The 6,000-nt window shown below is 52.4% G+C and overlaps 1 protein-coding gene across 3 annotated transcripts in view; it reads right to left on the reverse strand.

Moving 5' to 3' along the window:
• The window catches only part of PLEKHM1 (pleckstrin homology and RUN domain containing M1), a 56,660-nt gene extending 54,205 nt beyond the window's left edge, over nucleotides 1–2,455 (reverse strand). For all 3 annotated transcript variants that reach the window (XR_012425959.1, XM_074019922.1, XM_005584517.5), the window contains exon 1: nucleotides 2,355–2,455. The gene's annotated coding sequence lies outside the window, so the exon portion shown is untranslated. The remainder of the gene's footprint in view (nucleotides 1–2,354) is intronic.
• Nucleotides 2,456–6,000: the final 3,545 nt, after the last annotated feature.

Here is a 6,000-nt window from a genome sequence, read left to right on the forward strand (position 1 = left end):
CCTCACCCATTCACCAATGTATTTCTAGTACCTAGAACAGTGCTTGGCAAACACTGGTGCTCAAAAAATAAGCTGTTGAATGAAGTGATTAATAAAAACAAGACACAGGGCAGGTATCTCGATTTCACCCAATGTGGGAAGTTGGGGTATAACAACTGTTAAGTGCTGGGGCAACTGTGGAGCTCCTGTCATTAAGCCAAGCTGCCAATAAGGCTGAAAACGACTTAAATATACTGCGTATTAATGGGAGGACATTGACGGTAAACAGTATTCACTTTTTCAAAGGAGTACGACTATAAATAGCAAGCAGAGGCAATGTTCTTTGGGGCCCTTTAAAACTGCAATCAGCCAGACACCGTGGCTCACGCCTGTAATCAATCCCAGCACTTTGGGAGGCCGAGGTGGGTGGATCACCTGAGGTCGGGAGTTGGAGACCAGCCTCATCAACAGAGAAACCTCTATCTCTACTAAAAATACAAAACTAGCCAGGCATGGTGGTGTATGCCTGTAATCCCAGCTACTTGGGAGGCTGAGGCAGGAGAATCACTTGAACCTGGGAGGCAGATGTTGTGGTGAGCCGAGATCGTGCCACTGCACTCCAGCCTGGGCAACAAGAGTAAAACTCCATTGCAAAAAAAGAAAGAAAGAAAGAAAGAAAAACACTGCAATCAAATGGCTCACCCATCTGATGCCGGGTCCTCGGGATTCAGAGAAAATGTGTACCAAAAAGCCCCCTGGAAACTATAAACGCTGAGCATGAGACTTGGGTGCCTCTGGAACGTCCTTCTCCCTCAGCTACTCTGAGATAACGTGGTTCCTGTGTTCATGGAACCCAAGTGGCCAAAAGTCAATGATCCAGCACTTGCAAGAAAAGAAAGCGATTCAAGAGCCTCTGTACCCACCTAGACCTCAGCCTCCCCAGGATCTACTCACCTATACTCTTCACAACAGGTAACACTGCCTCTGGCACCCATCATATCCCCTGAATTCAGCATCAGGATTGATCTGCCATCAGCTCTGGCAGGGAGAGGCCCTTACAAGTTCCTTACAGGAAAAGGAACATGAACAATGTTCTGTGACCACAGCCAACACCACGCAGAACTTCCCAGAGGCTCTCCAGGGCCAATACACCAGCCAGAAGGAAGTGACAGCTTCCATCATTCTGTGCTAAGTGAGCTGAGTAAGTGGCCATCTCTCACCTTCCAGATATTTGAATGATACCTACCATTCCAGCAGCCAGCACAAGTCATTTAATATAAATGCCAGAAACACAGTCCCTGAGGACAGGTACAGGAGACCAGATGCCAGGAAAAACCCTGGCCCCACCCAAGAGTTGGGGAGAGCCCACTGTTCCTCCACCCTTATTTACCACCTGAGCCCCTACACCCGCCAATCATGCTGCTCAGTCTCTAACTGAGGGTCTGAGTGAGCACCTACATTTGGCTGTTGAGGGGCAGCTGGTGGAGTTGGCAGGAGACTCTGCACTAAAGTTCTCAGGTTGAATGGGAGTTGGGTCCAGGGAAGGAATGGACGCAGAGTTGGGGTGAAGAGTTGCGGTCGGTCAGCGGGGGTGAAAGGACATGGAGATGCCATTTTTAACAAGATTGGGTGAGGGTGGTAGGAAAGGAGGCAGCAAGAGTTAGGGATAGTTTGGCAAAGACTTAGGGATGGGGTGTCCTCAGTACGGCAGGAGACGCAAAGGAAGGTATACAGAGGGCTAGGAGACTAAGGACGAGAAGACACAGTTAAGACTTGGAATAAGGCTGAGATCGGAGTTATCCGGAAGAAAGCGGTGAGCTCAACAGGGCACTTACTTTGGGGGTGGGTCTTAGATGAGAAGGCTGAGGTAGAGTGTTTGGGATGAGCAGATCTTGGGGAGCTGGACAGGGGATGGGGGTGACTGGGATAAGAAAGCTGAGCCAGAGAAGGGGAAACCTGAATGGTGGGTCTTGGGGACGTGAGCGAGGAGCATCGTGATTACCAGAGGGGTCGGGAGAGACGATGAGATGTGTCAGGGCGGGGCGAAGAGACGTGGCCGAGATCGGGGTTGGAACTAAGGTAAAGTGGGGTCACGAGTGAAGCTGCATTTAAGCAAGACCGCCGGTGAGGGAATGCGGGCGCGGGTTGGGGGCTGGACAGACGTGGGGCACGGGGCCACAGCGGCGGTGCAGGGGGAAGGCTGGGTGGGAGCGGGGCGGGCGCAGGCTGGGCAGAGCTGAGGGCTCTGAAGCCGGGCAGTCTCAGGGTAACCAGGCGCTGGGGATCGCGGAGGGAGCAGGAGGCCCACCGCCCGTTCGCGCCTCGGCCCCGCCGCCCCTCCGCCGCCCTCCTCGCATCTTGACCCCCTAACTCACCAAGCGGAGCGAGGAGCGAGGCTGGGGGCGCTCCCGGCCGCGGCAGCTCCTCAGCACTCGGAGCAGACGATGCGGCCTCTCGGCCACTGACAACAGGAAGCGGCGCCCGCGGCCCCTGACGCCATCACGTTGGCTCGGCGCTCCGGCCCTGCCCCCGGCCCGCCGTGCCAATCGCGCGGCCCGAAGGAGCCTTGGGGCGGGGCCAGCTGCTCCCGGAAGTCCCTGGGAGCTGAGCCCCAGGGCAGATGCGAGGTGTAGGAGGCTGGGGAACCGGGAGCGCCTGCTGGGCGCAAATAGGCCAAGGCACCGGTGTCGGGGGAACGCGTCGGTTACCGCCCGCCTCCCGCAGGTCTACGTCAAACTAGATCCTGGCTTCTGGGTTCCTGACCTCGTTTGGCCTCAGAACCATCTATGCAACTTTGGGGCTGTCACTTCGCCTCCCTCAGTTGAAGAGTTCCCACTTGTGAGTGGGACTAACAACGCCTGCCCTATCTTTGCCTCCCCGAGGGCAGCAGTGCAGCCCCTGGGGCGGAGCCGGGACCCAAACTGGAGCCTCCGCCTTTCGCTTCAGGATAAACATAGCTGTTTTGACCATGCCTTATCCCAAGGGAACGCCTTGAGGTCCCCTTGGGCACTCTCCCGTGTGTAACTCGCCCATTAGCACCGCCTGGCACGAAGCTTAGGGGCCCGGTTATTCTCTTCTAGCCATGTAGAGGATTTCTTTGTTCCTTTCTGTTTTTGTCTTTGAGACAGGGTCTCACTGTGTCGCCCAGACTGGAGTGCTGTGGCGGCTGACTACCTCCCACGTCAGCCTCCAAGTAGCTGGGACTACACGCGTGCACCACCACGCCCAGCTAATTTTTTCATTTTTAAAAATTTATTTATTTTGTAGAGACGGGGTCTCACTGTGTTGCCTAGCCTGGTCTCCAACTCCTGGCCTCAGGCGATCCTCGTGACTCGGCCTCCCAAAGCGCTGGGATTACAGGCATGAACCACCACACCTGGCCTGTATGTCTCCTTTCTAACACAAAAGTGACATTGCTCTTTCAGATGAACTCGGGACAAAATGTCATCAGTGGTGACCACAGCTAGTGAAGAGCAGGGCAGGGAGTGTTGGCAGGGACCCATGCTCTGGACACTTTATCCTTGCAGGCTTTGGTCAATTGGGAGCCTAGGGCCTGAGTGTGGATGAGGAGAGGTGCTGCTACATGCCAGTCCTAAGTGGGCACAGGGGTTGGCTGGGGAATGGACCAGTTCTTGGAAGCAAGCTTCACTGCCCTCGGCCTGGGCGTCCTGTGCTCTTTTGGCTTCTCTGGGTAGGAAGGTGTCCCTCCTATCTCTGCAAAGGTCAGAGTCCTGCTGTCTGCTTTCAAGTATAAAACCAGCACTTGGGAGTGTGACTCCGGACTGTATGAGGGCCACCCTTTCAGTAATTCTCCAGGAGTGAGAACCTCCCCTTCTCAATTTTAGACTAGATGGGTCTGAGTGTGTTTAGTGCGGTTAATGGTTGAGCAGGAAGATTAGAAATAAGGACATAGACACAAACTACTCTCTTGGTATTAAACTCATTTTAAACAAAGTGGAAAGTAAGGGATTTAGTAGGGAAATCATTTCACCTTGGCAAAAGGATAGTATACAACTGGCACAGCATGATCCTTGGTGGCTTGGCACAATCACTCCCTGTCCCCCATCAAGCACATAATGTCCCTCAGTAATTCCACTGCGTTTTTGTGCAGCGGCTGTGTGCTGGCGCTGTGGGGAACCCCTCGGTAATCTCTTGTCTGCTTTTTAGGAACCCCTATCTCCTCATCTTCTCTTACTTCCCAAGCCACCTCGCTTCTGTGAAAGGTCTGCAGGCTTGTCTACCTCCTCTCAGCTTGCTCTGCATGCCTTGGGGAAGCTGCATAAAGCATGGATCATGAAGGAGGGGGAGCGGAGAAGAGGGAAATGCATGTTTCCACAAATGGACCATGAGCCCACCAGGCAGACTCCAGATGGGGAAAAAAAAAACCCTCACATTATCATGTGACTTACACAAGAAAAAAGGTACCCGCAAAGGGCCAAGGGACCAGAGAGGAGAACTTGAGAGGTATCCTGGAGGAGGCGACTTTTGATGTGAGCTTTCTAGGTGAGTAAAGGGCATCACAGGTGAAGAGACTGGCTGGTAAGTGGCCAGCAGACAGGAATACCGGCTGAGCTCAGGGGAGGGTGCACCCAGAGGTGGGGAGGAAGGTAGGAAGTGGAAAAGGAGGCTGGGCGCGGTGGGTCATGCCTGTAATTCCAGCACTTTGGGTGACTGAGGCGGGTGGATCACTTGAGGTCAGGAGTTCAAGACCAGCCTGGCCAACATGGTGAAACCCATCTCTACTAAAAATACAAAAATTAGCCAGGTGTGGTGGTGTGCGCCTGTAGTCCCAGCTACTAGGGAGGCTGAGGTATGAGAATTGCTTGAACCTGGGAGGCAGAGATTGCAGTGAACCAAGATAGTGCCACTGCACTCCAGCCTGGGTGACAGAGTGAGATCCTGTCTCAAAAAATTTTTAAAATAATAATAATAAAATAAAAAATAAAAATAAAAGCAAGTGAGAAAGGAAAGGGTAAGGGGAGAGGGCCGGAATGGAAGGGGAGCTGAAGACAGACTGAGCAAGGCAGAGTTGGAGGCCAGTGCAGGAAGGGCTCAAAACATTTGCAAGGATGGTTCACATCCCACTGGTCTGTCAGCTTAGATTTAAAACACTACCCAGAGTTACTCAAAGCCAGATAGGAGAACTACAAGCATCAGAATGCCCTGGGGACAGGTCCAAAATGCAGATTCCTAACCCCACACTAACCCTAAAGAGTCACTCTAGGATGAGGTCCAAGAATTTGGGCTTGACCCCACCTCTCTTGTCCCCTGCCCTCACCACTGGGGACCTAAAGGATAATAAAAGGGGGGGATCTCTGCCTTAAATAATCCCTTTTGGCAGTTACTTTCTGTTTTCAAACTTCAAGTCTGTCCTCCAGGACTAACCTAGGAGATGAGGGGTAAGGGAATTAACATTTATGGAAAATGGAGGAACCCACATAGGCACCTGTGTTCACCTTATATTCCTTATCAGCCACCTGAAAGGTGTGTGCTACCATTATCTCCATTGTGTGGATGAGAAAATAGGTTTAAAAGAGGTTAAGTGGCCAGGCATGGTGGCTCATGCCTATAATCCCAGCACTTGGGGAGGCCGAGGTGGGTGGATCATGAGATCAAGAGATCCAGGCCATCCTGGCCAACATGGTGAAACCCTGTCTCTACTAAAAATACAAATAATTAGCTGGGTGTGGTGGCACATGCCTGTAGTCCCAGCTACTCAGGAGGTTGAAGCAGGAGAATAGCTTGAACCCAGGAGGCAGAGGTTGCAGTGAGCCGAGATCACGCCACTGCACTCCAGCCTGGTGACAGAGCGAGACTTCGTCTCTAAAAAGATAAAATGAAAAACAAAAAAAAAGAGGTTAAGTAACTTGTGGGGGGCCACAGCCACAGATCTAGTAAGTGCTAGAAGTAGGATTCTCACCTAGTTCTTTCTGATTCTAGTTGCAGCTTTGTTCAGTGGGTTTTAGAGCCAGAGCTGCTTAGGTTTGAATCTGACTCTACCCCATATTATTTGCTGGGACT

This window comes from Macaca fascicularis, chromosome 16 (genome assembly GCF_037993035.2).
Source record: "Macaca fascicularis isolate 582-1 chromosome 16, T2T-MFA8v1.1".
NCBI classification, from domain to species: Eukaryota; Metazoa; Chordata; class Mammalia; order Primates; family Cercopithecidae; genus Macaca; species Macaca fascicularis.